Source organism: Saccopteryx bilineata, chromosome 3, assembly GCF_036850765.1.
Source record: "Saccopteryx bilineata isolate mSacBil1 chromosome 3, mSacBil1_pri_phased_curated, whole genome shotgun sequence".
Lineage (NCBI taxonomy): Eukaryota > Metazoa > Chordata > Mammalia > Chiroptera > Emballonuridae > Saccopteryx > Saccopteryx bilineata.
In genome coordinates this window covers 187,488,569-187,505,648 of record NC_089492.1, presented here as the reverse complement: position 1 = coordinate 187,505,648, position 17,080 = coordinate 187,488,569, and the positions used below count along the sequence as shown (strand labels likewise).

Below are 17,080 nucleotides of genomic sequence, written 5' to 3'. Positions count from 1 at the left end.
ACTCTCACAAAATGAATTTTTTAAATAGACAGTTTTCTAATTTACAACAGCAATGTAGACAAAATGTAGGGGTGAGGATTTGCTCTTATTTCCACAGATACGGGACTAGTAGATACCTTCCAGAAATTTGAAGCCTCGGCATAAGTTGGAAATAGAAAAAAGGGAAATTTGACAATTAAATAAACTTACCTAGGAGACAAAAATTTTTTTAATTAAGACTAAGACTTCAAAAAAACATCATTGACTCTGTTTCTAGAATGCTAGCTGTTGTGTCTATAACAATAAGCATAACTAACGATTCTTACTAAGTTTATATTACTTAAATAAGCAATCTTAAATAGTCAGACAGTGTCTCAACATTATGTAAATCAACCTTTAGAAAAAATTTGTTAAAATATCCTCAATCTTTAATAATCTATTATATAAATGACATATTAATAGCTTATAAAAATAATGCTGAATTTTCAGTCATCCTTAAAAATGCTTCTGAAACCTTAAATCAGTGTAGTTTGATTGTAGTTAAAAACAAAATTCAAACATCTTGTCCTATTAACATTGTTACTGATTCACAATATGTAGAACATACAATTAAACTTATAGAAACTGTTTATATTTCAAATAATAGTTCTACATTACACAAATTGTTTCAAGAATTACAACTTTTATTGTAGAAATGAAATTTGCCTATCTATATAACTCACATTTGTTCTCATACAGCTTTACCAGGACCTATGTCTACTACAGATAATGAAGTTGATCAATTATTCATTAGATCAATAAAAATAGCTACTAAGTTTTATACAAAGACTCATACAAATAAAAAAGATTTTATGCAAAAATTTAAAATAACCTGGCAAAAAGCTTGAAATATTGTTAAAAACTGTCTTCAGTATAGTATTATAAATACTCCTTTATTATCAAGAAAAATGAATCTTAGAGGACAACACAGTAATAACCTATAACAAATAAATATTACTCATATTTCTCCTTTAAAAAACTATCTTATGTACGGTTTTATTAATATTTATTCTTCCTTTCGATAGGCTACACCTTTGCCTAAAGAAAAGGCTAATTATGTCACTCAATATCTTATTGAAGTTTTTAATGTTATAGGCATTCCTAAAGCAGTTAAAACTGACAATAGTCCTATCTATACATCTACTAAATTTCAACAATTCTTAGCATTTTAGAATATTAAACATACTACTAGAATTTCATATAATCCACAAGAACAAGCAATTATTGAATGCAATAATTGTACTCTGAAAAATATGTTACTTAAACAAAAGGGGGGAGAAGAAAGAAGATTATTCCCTAGAATTAGGGAAACACAAAGTTTTATTTACTTTAAATTTCTTAAATACAGGAGAAGCTAATTTGACTGCTGCAGACATTAGATGAAAAGTAACAGTTCTAAGATTAATCAACCTATACATTATAAAAGTGAGTTGAATCAATAGGTACCTAATGTAGTGCAACATTGGGGAAGAGGGTTTGCTTGTGTCATTGCAGAATCCAGTGAAGTCCTTTGGTGTCCTGCTTGCAGAATTAAACTAACAACATGAATAAGAACAATAGATTCTTTCCATATCCACCCATTGCTGAGATGGAAGAAATAAATTTCAAAAGAAGAATCTTAAAGGTGCTGCTGCTTGGTATTGAAGAGGCTAAAATATCAAGTTGGGGTTAACTTAAAAAGCTGATCTTTAATGGTAAAAATATGCTACAAGATGCTAGAAAAAAAATGCTACTAACCTGTTTTTAGCAATGATTGCTTTGGTAACAATTCCGGTAAGTAGAGCTGAAAATTTTAGTTATTAGGCATATGTTCCTAATCCTCCATTAAGTAGAGCTATTCATTAGGAAAATAGCACCTTTCCTATTTTTGTTAATGACTCTAATTGGCTTCTAGGACCTTTTAATGATAGAGGTCCCTTAGCACCTTCGAAAAAATGTGTAAAATTAGAAAATCATACAACAGGAGTTGAGGAATTACCTATATGAATAGGACATGAACCACATTGTTTAAACATAGAAGCTCAAGCCTGGCTCTCTATTGTCAAAAATAACAGTAAAGGAGATGAAAAAAAATGTTTGTTACAAGGATATAGATTTAAAAGTAATACATCTGTACATAAAACGTTATAGATTAAAGCCCTCATAGCTCTGCCCAAGTTAAAGGGCAGGGTGCTTATATGAGGTGGCATAATAACAATGGTTTAATTACAGCTGGTGATCAAAGTAATCATACTATCATATAGCATAGAGGAGGGATGTCACCTCAAGCTCCTCATATAAAATTTGGTCCTATACAATATCATTTGTGGAAAGTAGCCATGGCACTTAAACATATGTCAGTGAAGAAAGGAAAAATCTGGAGAAATTATCCTTCTAATCATATTATGTTAATCTTTAAGAAGAATGAAACACATTTCATATCTGCTTGTGTTAGATTGCTTTATATATTTGTTATAGGTGAAACCAAGTAGACAGCTGAAAATTATTCAATAACTTGCAATAAGTGTGCTTTTTATACCTGTATTAACTCTTCTATTTTTTTTTAATAAAATAGTCAAAGTCTTTACATTTTAAGAACCTGAAGAGGAGTCTAGATTCCAGTACAGATGCATCGGATGTTGCAGGGTTCCTCTTCCAGGATACTGTTACAACATCTTATTAAGTCCTTGAAGCGAACCAAGAGACTAGTTGGACTAATCATCACCATTATTATGGGACTAATAGCTGTAACCACTGCAGCTGCTGTATCTGGAGTTACATTACCTCAAAGTAGACAGACTGTGCACTTTGTGCAAAAATGGCATGAAGATTCTGAACAACTGTGGACTTCTCAATAACGTATAAATAGTAACATTAATACTAAAGTTAATGAATAAGAACAGACTATGATTGTGTTAAGAGATCAAATTGTTAGCCTGTAAAGACAAATTAAGCTAAGATGTGATTAGAATGTAACTACTTTTTGTGTTACCCCTATTTCTTAAAATCATACTTATTTCCATTAGGAAAATGTTAAAAAACATTTGTTAAATCATGATAATGTAACTAAAGAAATCATTAAATTACAAAGACATATTCATGAAGCTTTTCAAAGAAAATTAGAAATTCTGACTGGTCAACCTATATTGAATGGATTAATGGATAATTTATCACAATTAAATTCTATTGAATATATTAAAGAATTTTGGGGATCCACTGTAGGACTTTTTATAATAATATTAATTCTATGCTTTCTTTTATATGTAGTCTGTTGACAAATCAAAGCAAGAGAAATAAGGGATGAATGACAGAAGGCTGTGTTTTCTGTGGTGCTTCATAACATTCAGCATAAACAAAAAGGGGGAAATGTAGTGGAATAACCCATTGCATGGCCTTGGATGGGAACACAGCCAACAAGAAAAGAATGTTTGCCAAGAAAATTGTTTTTGACTTGAAGGCAGGTCACTGAAACAGGTCTATGTGACTGAAGGCAGTTGCTGGGCTTTTCTCAGTAAAACATTCCCATACGATTTCTGTACTTTCCAAGGTTATCCCTTAAGATAAGGAGAGAAATGTTATGGGATCCATAGAAGCAATAGCAATTAATGCGTTCTGATATTATGTTGTTACTAAGCTATCTTGCAGGTGCACTTCATGTATCTTTAAGTAAAAGTTACACTTAATGTTATGCTTATTTCTCAGTAAACTAGCTTTTTGAAGTCTTGTGAATAAAATTAGGACACAGCGTGAACTCGGGGCCATTTGCCTGAGTGAGTGGTAGTCCTTTGCTAGTCCTTGATGATTTCGTCTGCTGATCTCTCTCTCTGCGCCCCGACTCACAACAACATTGCCTGGTTTTGGAATCAGAATTATGCTCGCCTCATAAAAGGAGCTTGGAAGTCTTCCTTCCTCTTGAATTTTTTGAAATAGTTTGAGAAGGATAGGAGTTAGTTCTTCTTTGAATATTTGGTAGAATTCACTTGTGAAGCCATCAGGTCCCGGACTTTTTTTGTTGGGAGTTTTTTGATACCTGTTTCGATCTCATTTGGCGTAATCACTCTGTTTAGGTTTTCTGATTCTTTCAGATTGATTTTTGGAAGATTATATGTTTCAAGGAATTTGTCCATTTCATCTAGGTTGTCTAGTTTTTTGGCATACAGTTCTTCATAGTATTTTCTTACAATATTTTGTATTTCTGTTGTGTCAGTTGTTATTTCTCCCCTCTCATATCTAATTTTATTTATTTGAGTCCTCTCACTCTTTTTCTTGGTGAATCTAGCTAAAGGTTCATCAATCTTGTTTACCTTTTCAAAGAACCTACTCCTAGTTTCATTGATCCTCTGTATTGTTTTTTAGCCTCTATGTCATTTATTTCTGCTCTGATTTTTATTATTCCCTTCCTTCTACTACATTTGGGCTTTACTTGCTGTTCTTTTTCTAGTTCTTTTAGATGCAGGGTTAAGTTGTTTATTTGAGCTTTTTCTAGCTTCTTAAAATGTGCCTGTAGTGCTATGAACTTCCCTCTCAGTACTGCTTTTGCTGTGTCCCATAAATTTTGAGTTGTTGTATCCTCATTGTCATTCGTTTCTAGGAATTTCTTTATTTCTTCTTTGATTTCATTCTTAATCCATTCGTTATTTAACAACCTGCTATTTAGTTTCCATGTGTTTGAGAATTTTTGAGCTTTTCTGTTGTGGTTCATTTTTAGTTTCATGCCCTTGTGATCGGAGAAAGTGCTTGATATGATTTCAATCTTCTTAAACTTGTTGAGACCACTTTTGTGCCCTAATATGTGGTCTATCCTAGAGAATTTACCATGAGCACTTGAAAAGAATGTGTATTCTGCTGTTTTAGGGTGAAAGGTTCTGAAGATATCTATTAAATTATGTTGATCTAGTGTGTCCAATAAGTCTGCTGTTTCTTTGTTAATTTTCTTTCTTGAGGGTCTATCTAGTGATGTTAGTGGGGTATTGAAATCCCCTACTATTATACTATTGCTGTTGATCTTGCCCTTTAAATCCATCAAAGTCTGGTTTATATATTTAGGTGCTCCTCTATTAGGTGCATAGATATTTATAATAGTTATATCTTCCTGTTGAATTACTCCTTTTATCATTATGAAGTGGCCTTCTTTATCTCTTACTATATCCTTTGTTTTAAAATCCAATTTGTCTGATATAAGTATTGCTACCCCAGCTTTTTTTTCATTTCCATTTGCATGAAATGTTTTTTTCCATCCTTTTACCTTCAATCTATGTGTGTCTTTTGTTCTAAGGTGTGTCCCTTGTAGACAGCATATATATGGGTTCTGTTTTCTTATCCACACAGCTACCTTATGTCTTTTGATTGGATCATTTAATCCATTTACACTTATGGTTATTATTGATATGGAGTTGTTTATTGCCATTTTATTCTTTAAAGCTGTATTCCTTTTTTGTTATATTCTTTTCCCACTTTGATCTGTTTACAACAGGCCCCTTAACATTTCCTGCAGCATTGGTTTGGTTGTAATGAATTCCTTGAGTTGTTTTTTGTCTGGGAAGCTTTTTATTTCTCCTTTGATTTTAAATGATAGCCTTGCTGGATAAAGTATTCTTGGTTGTAGGTTCTTGTTCTGCATTACTTTGAATATTTCTTGCCATTCCCTTCTGGCCTCAAGTGTTTCTGTTGAGAAGTTGGATGTCATCCTTATGGGAGCTCCTTTGTAGGTGATAGCTTTTTTCTTTATCTTGCAGCTTTTAATATTTTCTCTTTATCGCTTAGCTTTGGTATTTTAATTATGATGTGTCTTGGTGTGGGTTTCTTTGGGTTTCTCTTTAATGGAGTCCTCTGTGCTTCTTGGACTTGTGAGAGTTTCTCTTGCATTAATTTAGGGAAGTTTTCAGCTATGATATGATTGAACAAAATCTCTATCTCTTGTTATTTTTCTTCTTCTTCAGGAACCCCTATGATGTGGATGTTATTTCTCTTCATGTTGTCTCAGAGCTCTCTAAGAGTTTCCTCAGTCTTTTTGAGTCTCTTTTCTCTTTTCTTCTCTGTTTTCATGCCTTCATTCCAGTTGTCCTCCAACTTGCTGATTCGATCCTCAGCTCTATCCTGGTTTTAATTCCTTCCATTTTGGTCTTTATTTCTGATATTTTATTTGTCATCTCTGACTGATTCTTTTTTATACTTGCTATTTCTTTATTAAGGTGTTCATAATAACCATCCATTGTTGTTCTAAGATCCCTAAGCATCCTTACAATCATTATTTTGAACTCTGCATCTGCAAGTTTGATTATTTCCATATCACTCAGTTCATCTCCTGAAGGTTTCATTTGGATTGCACTTTTTTGTCTTCTCATTTTTGGTGTTTTGTTTGTAGATTTGGTTGAGTCTAGGCTTGGTGTTGTCTGCCTCCAGTTTTCAGTTGTGTTATTTCTAGGTCTTCTTGAGTTGATATCAGCTATTATTTGTAATTCACTTTCGGATTTGGGCAACTTTGAAGTCTTGATTTGTTTGTTTTCTTAACAGGTGATAGTCTTGTTTACTGATCTCAGCAGGGGGCTTCCTTGAAACTTTCTCCAGGAATGCAATGGGTGTAACCTGAGACTCTGAAGGTCTCTTCCAGCAACTAATCTCTCTGGGGGCAGGGTGTTTTCTCAGCTTCAGTAGGGGGAGGTGTATCTCAGATCTTCATGGAGACCTGAGTTACTGCCTCTCCTCCCCACTTCTTGTTTTCAGCTGTGTCTTGTTGCACTGATTGGAGCTGGAGAGATGCCTGGAAATTTCTGATCCAGAAGCAATTCAGTACTGTTTTGTGGAAGGGTCAGTTCCTCCCCCAGCTATGGCTGCCTCCAGCATGGATGAGTCAGCTTTTTTAGGTCATCTCCTGCATTCCTTAGCCCCTCACAGTCTGTCCCTCTCTCTCTCCTTTCCACTTGGGAGATAAGCTGGTCTTTTCAACACACCTCACTCCCTGGTCACCAGGCAAGTGGCTGTGAGCAGTATTTTCTTCTCCTTTCCCTGGAGTGAGATCCCCTCTGGGCTCTCATCCTCACCCCCCCTCCATTCCTGTAAGCAGGAGAGATTCAGGCACTCCCTACCAGGTTTATTGTGGCTTCTTCTTTGCTCCTTGGTTTTTAAGAGCTGTTCTTGTAGTCCAGAGTTGGTTTTTCATGCTGATTTTTCCTAAATTGATTTGTATTCCAGTTTGTTGGTGAGAGCTGGGCGTCTGTGTGTCCGCCTACTCCACTGCCATCTTCAGGTCTCCGACAACTGATATTTGACAAAGGAAATAAGAGCATACAATGGAATAAATAGAGTCTCTTTAACAAATGGTGTTGTGAAAATTGAACAGCTACCTGCAAAAAAAATGAAACTAGATCACCAACTTACACCATTCACAAAAATAAACTCAAAATGGATAAAAGACTTAAATGTAACCCATGAAACCATAAGCATCTTAGAAGAAAACATAGGCAGTAAGCTCTCCAACATCTCTTACAGCAATATATTTGTTGATTTAACTCCACAGGCAAGTGAAATAAAAGACAGGATAAACAAATGGGAGTGTACCAAACTAAAAAGTTTTGTACAGCTAAAGACAATATGAACAGAATAAAAAGGCAAACCACACAATGAGAGAACATATTCGACAGTACGACTGATAAGGGGTTTATAACCAAAATTTATAAAGAACTTGTAAAACTCAACACCAGGAAGACAAACAATCCAATCCAAAAATGGGAAAAAGAAATGAATAGACACTTCTCCAAAGAGGACATACAGATGGTCAATAGATGAAAAAATGTTCAATATCACTAATCATTAGAGAAATGCAAATTAAAACCACAATGAGATACCACCTCACACCAGTCAGAATGGTGCTCATTAACAAAACAACACACAATAGGTGCTGGTGAGGATGTAGAGAAAGGGGAACCCTCCTGCACTGCTGGTGGGAATGCAGACTGGTGCAGCCACTGTGGAAAACAGTATGGAGATTCATTAAAAATGGAACTGCCTTTTGACCCAGACATCCCACTTTTAGGAATATATCCCAAGAATACCATAGTACAGTTTGAAAAGGAGAAATGCATCCCCATGTTTATGGCAGCATTGTTCACAGTAGTGAAGATCTGGAAACAGCCCAAGAGTCCGTCAGTGAATGAGTGGATTAAAAAGCAGTAGTACATATATACAATGGAATACTATAGGGCCATGAAAAAGAAGGACATCTTACCTTTTGCAACAATATGGACGGACCTGGAAACTATTATGTTAAGTGAAATAATCCAGACAGAGAAAAAAAAATATCATATGACCTCATTCATTTGAGGAATCTAAGGGACAATGTGAACTCAGGAGCAGAATTAAACCTGAAGGGAAGAGGGGAGGGAGCTGTGGAGAGGTGTAAGGGAGGTGTTGAGGGGAATACAGGGGAGGGGGATGCAATCGGGGCAACACTAGTATCTATGTAAACACAATAAATTAAATTTAAAAATTCCCTCAAAAATAAAAAGGCCACTTATTTCCTTACAACTCCTTTTTGAAAAAGGTTTTTTGGCCTCTACATTATTGATATTCAGACCAGATAACTCTCTGTTGGGAGGGGTGTTGTCCTTTGAATTATAGAGTACTTAGCAGCATTCCTGACCTCTACCCACTGGATGCCAGTAGCACCTCCCGGCAGTTATGTCAATCAAAAATGTCTCCAGACATGGCCAATGTCTCCAGCAGGCCCAGTGGCCTTGACTGAGAGAGAACCACTCTCTTAGGGTCTTGCACCAGAACACATTCTGGTTCAAGACCATTTGGGCTGTGACATTTTTGCTCATCTATAGACCCAGAATGTCCCTGGCTTTGCCTTTGCATCATTCCAAGAGCTGCACCATCTCTTTCCCTGGAAGCTTAATCACCATCATAGACATGAAACTATGACTGAGGTCTAAAATAGGACATGATATCTCCCAAAGCAGAATAATTTCTACTCAGTATAATTACACACAGGATAAGGAAGGCAATTGAGTAAATGGAAAGTCCATTTACCTTTCGAAGTCTGGGTTATTCATCTGCAAAATGAAGGTAGTAACTGTTAGGTAACCAAAGAAGAGATGAACAAGGCTTGATGAGTTTTATAAGAAATTCATTTATGCATCTGCAAACAAGTGGGCTGAGTCCAAAATGGTGTCAAACCCAAGGGTCTGGGGATTTAAGCTTTTATAGAGTTAGTGAGCAAAGCGAGGCACTTTTAGTTTTGGCGTGAAATTTCAGGGCAGGATGAGGGGATATGCTCAATTTGGGAGGTTGGGTGAGATCTATTACTGAGGAAGTTGTTGCAGTGGAGGTTGGTTGAGGGGATGTGGGATATCAGTCAAGTTTGCTCAAGTGGAGAATTACTGGAGCCGCCCCAGTGCCAGATTACTTAAAGTTTAACCTGGCTTGGTAGAGGTTTTTGGTAAGGGGCCCTGGATTCGAACCTAACAGTAACAGAGGAACTTGCCTAACTTGAAGGGCTGTTGTGATGATCAGTATGTTAATTGATTGACTCATTCATTCATTCAACACTTACTGAGGCAACAACAATGTTTGGTGCATAGATGCAAAAACGTATCAGACAAGGGGTCCAACTTCACAAGAAAGATAAACACAGACCTATAAAACACAGCAGTGTAATACATGGGTGACTGGATACACCAAATGTAGTGTATACATACAACAGAGTATTATTCAGCTTTAAAAAAGAAGGAAATTCTGACATTTTCCACAATGTGGATGAGCCTGGAGGACAGTATGTTAATTGGAATAAGCCAGACACAAAAGGAAAGGCTCGCAGTGGATGGGATAGGGAGGAAAGAGCTAGGAAAAATGGGAAAGGTGGCATAGGCTAAAGGGTTAGCAAAAGCCAAGGCATGAAGGATGAGAGAAAGGGTGAGGTGTGTGTGTGAACTATGAGTAGTTTGATCACCCTGGAGCCAGAAGTGGCAGGTGAAATGGACAGGCCATAAAGGAGGCTCATGAAGGAGCCACACCACAGCCACGAAAGCCTTGAACACTGTGGTCAGGAGCCTGGATGTCATCCTTCAAGCAGCAGGAGCGGGCAAAGGATTACAGACCGGGAAATAGCATGGTCTGATAACATGATTGAATGAGATGAGGGATGGGAAAGCCCTTTGAAGTTGTAGGCTTCTGCAGAAATGCGAAGTTTTATGATAGTTATTATTGTTACCATGGCAGCTACAGGTGACATACAGTATCTAATGAAACAGTAGGACACAGGGTTGCAGGAAGTGTTAGCTAGTTTACCTTGGATCACAGAAGCCAGTGCTGTAAGCGCACATCGCTCACCAGGAGCTGGTCCCGCCTGCAGGTGGCGGTAATGAGAAAAGGGCCATAAACACAGACCAAAGAACGTGATGGCGGGTAGCCGTGAGGGGACAGCTGGAATAGAGCCATCAGTCCAGGCCCACAGATTCTGCCCAACACTAGGTTACTCAATAAAGCTAGTGATGCAGCGTGGGTTATCAGGGTTATCAATGGGGCCGCTGCTCTTCAGGAGGCTCCAGGAGCATCACGGAAAAGATGGAGAAACGGGGGACTCCACCAGGGGAGCGGAAGCAGATGTGGGGCCTGGGAAGTGATGGCAGAAGGACACTATTGTGGCTACTGGGGTTCTTCTGCAGAGAGAAGTTGGACATTTTAAAGAACTAGAAATGCATTATTCTCCAGCATTTATTCAGAAATAGTGGGTCAAAGGATTTTCATATGGGTCAGAGAAGCAGTTTTAACTCAGGCAGTGAAAGCCTCCACGTGGACAGAAAGGCTTGGGAATTAGGAAGTAAGCCCAACATTAGGTGAGGGATTTTGCCTTAAATTTTGCGTGTAATTTTTATAAGCTAAATTTTATTTCCCGTTGACTTAACATAGAATTTTCAGGCTGTAGACAGTTTCTCATGGATTTTTCACTTTGAAAGGGGTTGTCCTCTGCACTCCCCACCGCCTACCACCACCCCAAGCCATCTGAGGCTGATGGCTTTTAAAGGAAGCCTGGGGCAAATCCTTCTAGGCCACAAACAGCCATTTCTGGGCATTTCTGTTTTGAAGGTTCAGACTTACTATTTGGATACACCTAGAATATGTTAAGCTCAAAAATAAAATAAAACTGTGAAGGCATTTCACACCTTTCATTCAAAATTCCAAAGCTAAAAACTCAAAAAAAATATTTATTTGGCATCTATTAGCATGTCCCTAATGTGGGAAAACATCTTGTTTATTTTTATTCTGCCTGTCTGTAAAAAATATTTATGGTATTTTCCGAAGTAGAAGACAGTGTTTTCTATGAAGAACAGTATCCTTTTCTCTTGGAATTGCTAGTGCCTGGCACAATATGTGGGACACAGTGGACTCTAGGTCAAAAATTCTTTCAAAAAACAAAAGCTCAGAGAGGGAAAGAGAGGAGGGCAAACAGCACAAGCTGGCCAGAGGAGGGGCCCACAGGAGAGCAGCAGAGGGTTGTCCTGGGAAGGAAGTAAACTGTCACAGCCTCCAGAGGCCTTGTGTCCCTGGCTGTTCCCAGTCCATGATGCTTTCGTGGTTGGTCCAGGCTGTTGAACACTCTCCAATTCCAGGCCAAGAACTGAAACTGTAGCAACAGCAGCCTGTTAGAATTCAAGCCTGATCAACTGTAAAATCATCTTCAGGGGAAACAGGGATATTAAAGAATAAATAGAAAAGGTAAGAAAATGCTGATGTTTCCTTTGCTGAAGATAAGATCCCAAACCCAAGCATGTTCCTCTCCACCCCAGTTTGTCCTTCATACATAGGATGCATAAAAAAAAGCCTGCCACCTCTCTGGTCCTTCTCACACCTGCCTGGTGTGATTCAGTAACCCTCGTGACTTGGGCACAGGACTGTGGAGGATATGACCACAGGCCCATTTATTCTTGTTCCTGTCAGTGGAGATGGCTTCCTATTTCACACTTCCATGTCCTCTGTCCTCTCACTGCCTGCAGTGTGACTCAGTATTTGCAGTAATATGAAACACATGTCAGGTGACTGGCCTTCCCTCTGCCACAGGCCTATCCTGATCTTCAGGTTTTGTCCAGGATGCCGGGGTAGTTCTCCAGAGGGCTGGTCTTCTACTGGGGCCCTGCCACGCTAAAGAAGCTGGAGGGCCAAAGTAGGGCCTGGTTCCCCCACCCACCTGCAGGCTGCACTGCAGAGTCCCTGCCGCTTCTCCTGTTAGCCTGCACCAGGGCTGGGACCCCATCAATGGAACCCCAAAAAGATTTGGTTTCCAGTAACAGCATTGCAGGGAAGATGTTGGTTCGGCCGTATGGGTTCAAACCAGACTAATTGATGGTTTCAGCTGTGCCAGTGTTCAGCGAAAGCCCAGAACAGCTAGGTGTCGTTTCTTACAACACACTTCGAAAAGCAAACATTTCCCAGGAAAGGAAAACTGCACATTGACACTCTGACTTTTCGTCTGCAAAGCTCATGACTTCATCTGTGAAAGTCCCTGTGATCTGGGGCATCTAAACAATGACAAATAAAATTTCTGACCCCAAGCCCCTCTCACTGCTCCCACTCCCTCATTCCCACCAGACTAGCTCCTCACTCCAGGCTTCCACCCTCTCAGAGATTTTCATCCCTACACACCTTCCCAGCTTCCCTTTCTCCCCACACCTGCATCCTTTAGCCCAACACTGCGAGTTCCCCTTCCCTCTCTGGTCTGGCAGGGCCCCATCCACTTCACACCCTGGACCAATCTGGTTGCTTTTCTCTGCATTTCCTCATTCAAGGTCAAGCAGTGCGGAAGAAACTATGTTGGCACCAAAGTTTTATCATCCCTGGTCACAAATTTCACCCACTGTCAGCAGCCCTTTTCCTGTCCCTGGCCACATCCCTTTCAACAACTTGTGGCACCAATTACAAATCAGCTTCACTCCTGAGCATCTTGAGTTAAGGGTGGTGGGAGGGTGCAGACCGCCTTAGGTGCCCAGGTCACAGCGGACACTCTGAGTGGCCGCAGAGCTGAGTGCTCTGAGGCGGGCATGTCACATAGTGACTTGGGGCAGGAACCAGAAGGACAGCCATGAGAACAGGGCTGCCCAGCACATGGAAACCCCCTTGGGAACTGCAGGATGTTTGGGAGGAAGCTGAGAGTCCTGTTTTCCCACCCCCATCCTACCCAAGGAGAAGCAGAGCAAAAGAAATACTGTTTTGTCTCTATTCTTGTCAAACATCTTATTCCCTCTATGTAAGGCCTGGAAAACACACATAGTTTAAATTAGAGGCTCTTCATAAACTTGAGAAAAGAAAAATGACCCTCCTCTTCCTCTAAAAAAAAAAAACATGCTCTTATTCCATATAGTATATATTTTAAGAGGAACAAACAAAGGCAGATTAAGGTCAGTTGAGGTCCTGGGCACAGAAGAAAATATTGGGCCCCTTAAAAAAAGAGAGAGAGAGTCCCTGGCCAGTTGGCTCAGTGGTAGAGCATCAGCCTGGCGTGCAGACGTCCCGGGTTCGATTCCCGGCCAGGGCACACAGGAGAAGCGCCCATCTGCTTCTCCACCCCTCCCCCTCTCCTTCCTCTCTGTCTCTCTCTTCCCCTCCTGCAGCCAAGGCTCCATTGGAGCAAAGATGGCCCGGGCGCTGGGGATGGCTCCTTGGCCTCTGCCCCAGGCGCTAAAGTGGCTCTGGTCGCAAGGGAGCGACGCCCCAGAGGGGCAGAGCATTGCCCCCTGGTGGGCATGCCGGGTGGATCCCGGTCGGGCGCATGCGGGAATCTGTCTGACTGTCTCTCCCCATTTCTAGCTTCAGAAAAATACAAAAAGAGAGAGAGAGAGAGAGATGGGGAAAATAAAAATTACATGTTAACCATATTTTTAAATAAAAAATATTATGTACTATCAATGTTAAAATTGCAATATGAAACCAAACTTGGTGTCATTAGAAAAAAAATGTAAAGTTGGGGTTTTGTGGGGCCCTTCCAAAGTCAGGGCCCAGGGCGCGCACCTGGTGCACCAGCTGTTAAATCCGCCTCTGGGAACAAACTATTAATTGCATCTTTAAGTCAAAAGTCAAAGGGTGATTGGTCATTTCTCTAAACTAGCATCTTTGAGTGAGTATGTGCAAGGAATGCAAAAAGCCAGTAATTGATATTTCTATTTAATAAAGCAACAATGTTATTATAATTAAAATGCAAAATATGACAAAACCTTAGAGGACTTCCCATACCTCCAGGATAGGTTAGATTCTTCAGGACAGTGTTCAGGGGCTCTAAGAATCTGGGGCTAGCCTGCTTTTCCACTTGTACCGTGCCGCCTTGCCTGAAGGCCCCGTGCTCCAGCACGTCTGTGATTTCCTGCCCTTACTGCCCTCGTAGAATTCTTTTCTCCTCACCCCTGTTGTCAGCTGGTGTTTTAGACTAAATGGCTACATCCCCCCTCCCCAAATTTATGTGTTGAAACCGTAACCCCAGTATGATGGTATTTGAAAGTGGGGTCAAAGAAGTAATTAGAGTTTGATGGGGTTCTGAGAGTGGGCTTTCATGATGGGACTAGTGATGTGGGAAGAAGAAGAGGATAGAAATCTGCCAACCCTCCACACCACGTGCTTAGGAAAGGCCACCTGAGCACACAGCAAGAAGATGGCAATCTACAAGCCAGGAAGAGAAGCCTCACCAGGAACCAAATCAGCCAGCTCCCTGATCTGGGACTTCCCAGCCTCCAGAAACAAATACCCATTGTTTAAGCCACCCCATTTGTGATACTTCATTATAGCAGCCCAAATGAACCAAAACAGCTGGCAAACACCTCCTCAGATTTTAAGATTCACTTCAAGTACAGCACCTCTTCAAAACCTTCCTCAATACTTTGAGATAAAGTTGTCACTCTCTTTGTGCCTGCAGAGTACTCTGGTCACAGCTCTTTGTAGCTCTTTGTGTGTGTGTAGGAGAAAGTGCGAACGCAGTCCCCACTGCCACAAATTATGCAGTCAGGTTTCTCACATTTGGGGAAATCACAGGGGTCAGCGCATCTGAAGTGCAATGGATAAGCCTCGCCCTGGGAAAACCACCTTCATGATCACAGTATCTCCCTTGCCGGGAAAGTATTCTTGGTGGCTGTTACCTGTCTGTACCAGACCTATTGACTTGTGTCTGTCCTTCCCATCAGGTTATGAGCTCACAACAGGGACCAGGTCTATTCACCTTGTGTCATCGTTACCCCACCCAGCTTATCATTGTCATCATTGCTCCATGACATGTAATAATGACTTGAAAAATTACTCTTTGGAAGAAACAGTTTCTTTTTATCTCTGAATTTCTTGGCCATCAACATCATCCCAAAATAAAGATATCCTTTATTATTAAGAAGCATAGCAATTGGAAATACAACCATTATTAAACAGTATTTATGTACCTATGGGCATGGGACCATAAGAGTTAAATGGAATACAGGTCTAGGCTACATTCACACATAATCCCTGATATCAATAACTTTGAGATTTGGCCAGGTTGCAAGACCTACACCAAGTATAATATGGAACTGTGAGGTTGAAGAGGTATAGTTAGAGAAAATAAAACAGTAGACAGTGCTTAGTTAATTTTGATGTAGCAGGCATCTGCTCCAAAGCTATCCCACACAAGTTCTTCCTGCAGCATAGCTGTCTCCCCAGCAAATCCTGCAGGCCTGGGGGTGGTTAGAGCCTTTACTAGGAACACCTGCCAATCTTAAGGAGTTTACACTGGGCTGAATGGCAAAGTTGGGGAGAATGGCTCACACCTACTGGGTTATACTCTGTAGAGAGGACCCCTAAAGTGTTACAAAATTTAATAGAAGTTTTTGTGTCATATTCTCTGACCTCAGAACCCAGAAAGGAGTCCAAGGAGCTTGGTCAGGGATGGATTTGAATATGGGATGACATGTTATGCTGAGAACCTCTACTAGAAATATCTACCAAGGTTTTTTGTTTCTGGGTCAAAACAGTCACAACAGAACTTATTTTCTTAGAGTTCTTTTCAGGAGATTTCTTCATTCTCCTTTGTGTTAATTCAGGTTCTCTGAGAAACAGATGCCAACACCAGAGTAGACATTCAAGAGATTCACTGGTGGAAGCATTTGGGACAAAGGGGAGACAGCAGGACTAGAGAGGGCGGACCTTCATTTTGCAATACAGGTGTAATACCTGTGAGAGAAAAGAGGGAAGGAGGATCAGGCAGGAAGAGCCTCAGACTCCTGAGCAGTCCCAAGATTTCCAGGAGAGCCAATAGGGAGTTGCTGAGCCAGAGCTGCCCAGATGAGGACTCTGCTAGCGAACAGGAATGGCCTGGCTTTAGTATTTCTTTGGGTAAACTAGAAAAGTGTGGGCCTGGCATAACCACCATGATGGTTCCAGAGGTTCAGCACCTGGATGCTATCAGTTTGCTGTGCTGCATACAGAGGGTTCTCATGGAGGGAGATTTGAGCAGGGCACCTCTGTAGCTTCCACACCTTTCCTTGCAAGTAGAATGTTGTTGGATTACTGAGTTGTGTCAGATGCCCAGCAGCAAACACAACTCGACTTACATCCCAGGAGGGAGCAGGTTCCAAGCCAAGAGGCCTCTGCCAGATTCGGCCTCCAACTTAACAAGCATGCCCTGGCATGCCTGAACCCTAGCAATGGAAAGCAGTAAGGGATCATTCAAATTGCAAACACCGTGTAGCAGGTATGAAGTTCATAGCCACGTGCAAAAATAAATTTAGTGATTTCTTTTTCTTTTATCATTGACCATTTGTCAATTTATTAAATATTAGTATATAGTACAGCAACTTTATTCTTCCAAGAATTCCGTAATTCAGTGATTTCTTAGGCAATCAAGTCATTCTCTGTCAGTTCAAGGCTTTTTTGACAATATAGAGTTAACTTAACTAATTCAGGGGTTCCTGCTGCTGAACAGAGCAGGACTGCACAGAGCATGGAACTGGAGGAGAATGGCATGCATGGTTTGCCACCCTGTACTTGCTTCACTGGGAATATTCTCAGACCAGAGGGCTGGGCCATCAACCTCTGTCGTGGCTGCCTCTCCTGCTGCATGGGTCCCCCCACCCCAAGGCCT

General features: G+C 40.3%; 1 non-coding gene across 1 annotated transcript; it reads right to left on the bottom strand.

The window, feature by feature from the left end:
* Nucleotides 1-14,934: 14,934 nt before the first annotated feature.
* LOC136332486 (U1 spliceosomal RNA) lies at nucleotides 14,935-15,097 on the bottom strand. Its single transcript, XR_010730742.1, has one exon. It is a non-coding gene; the product is annotated as a U1 spliceosomal RNA (small nuclear RNA).
* Nucleotides 15,098-17,080: the final 1,983 nt, after the last annotated feature.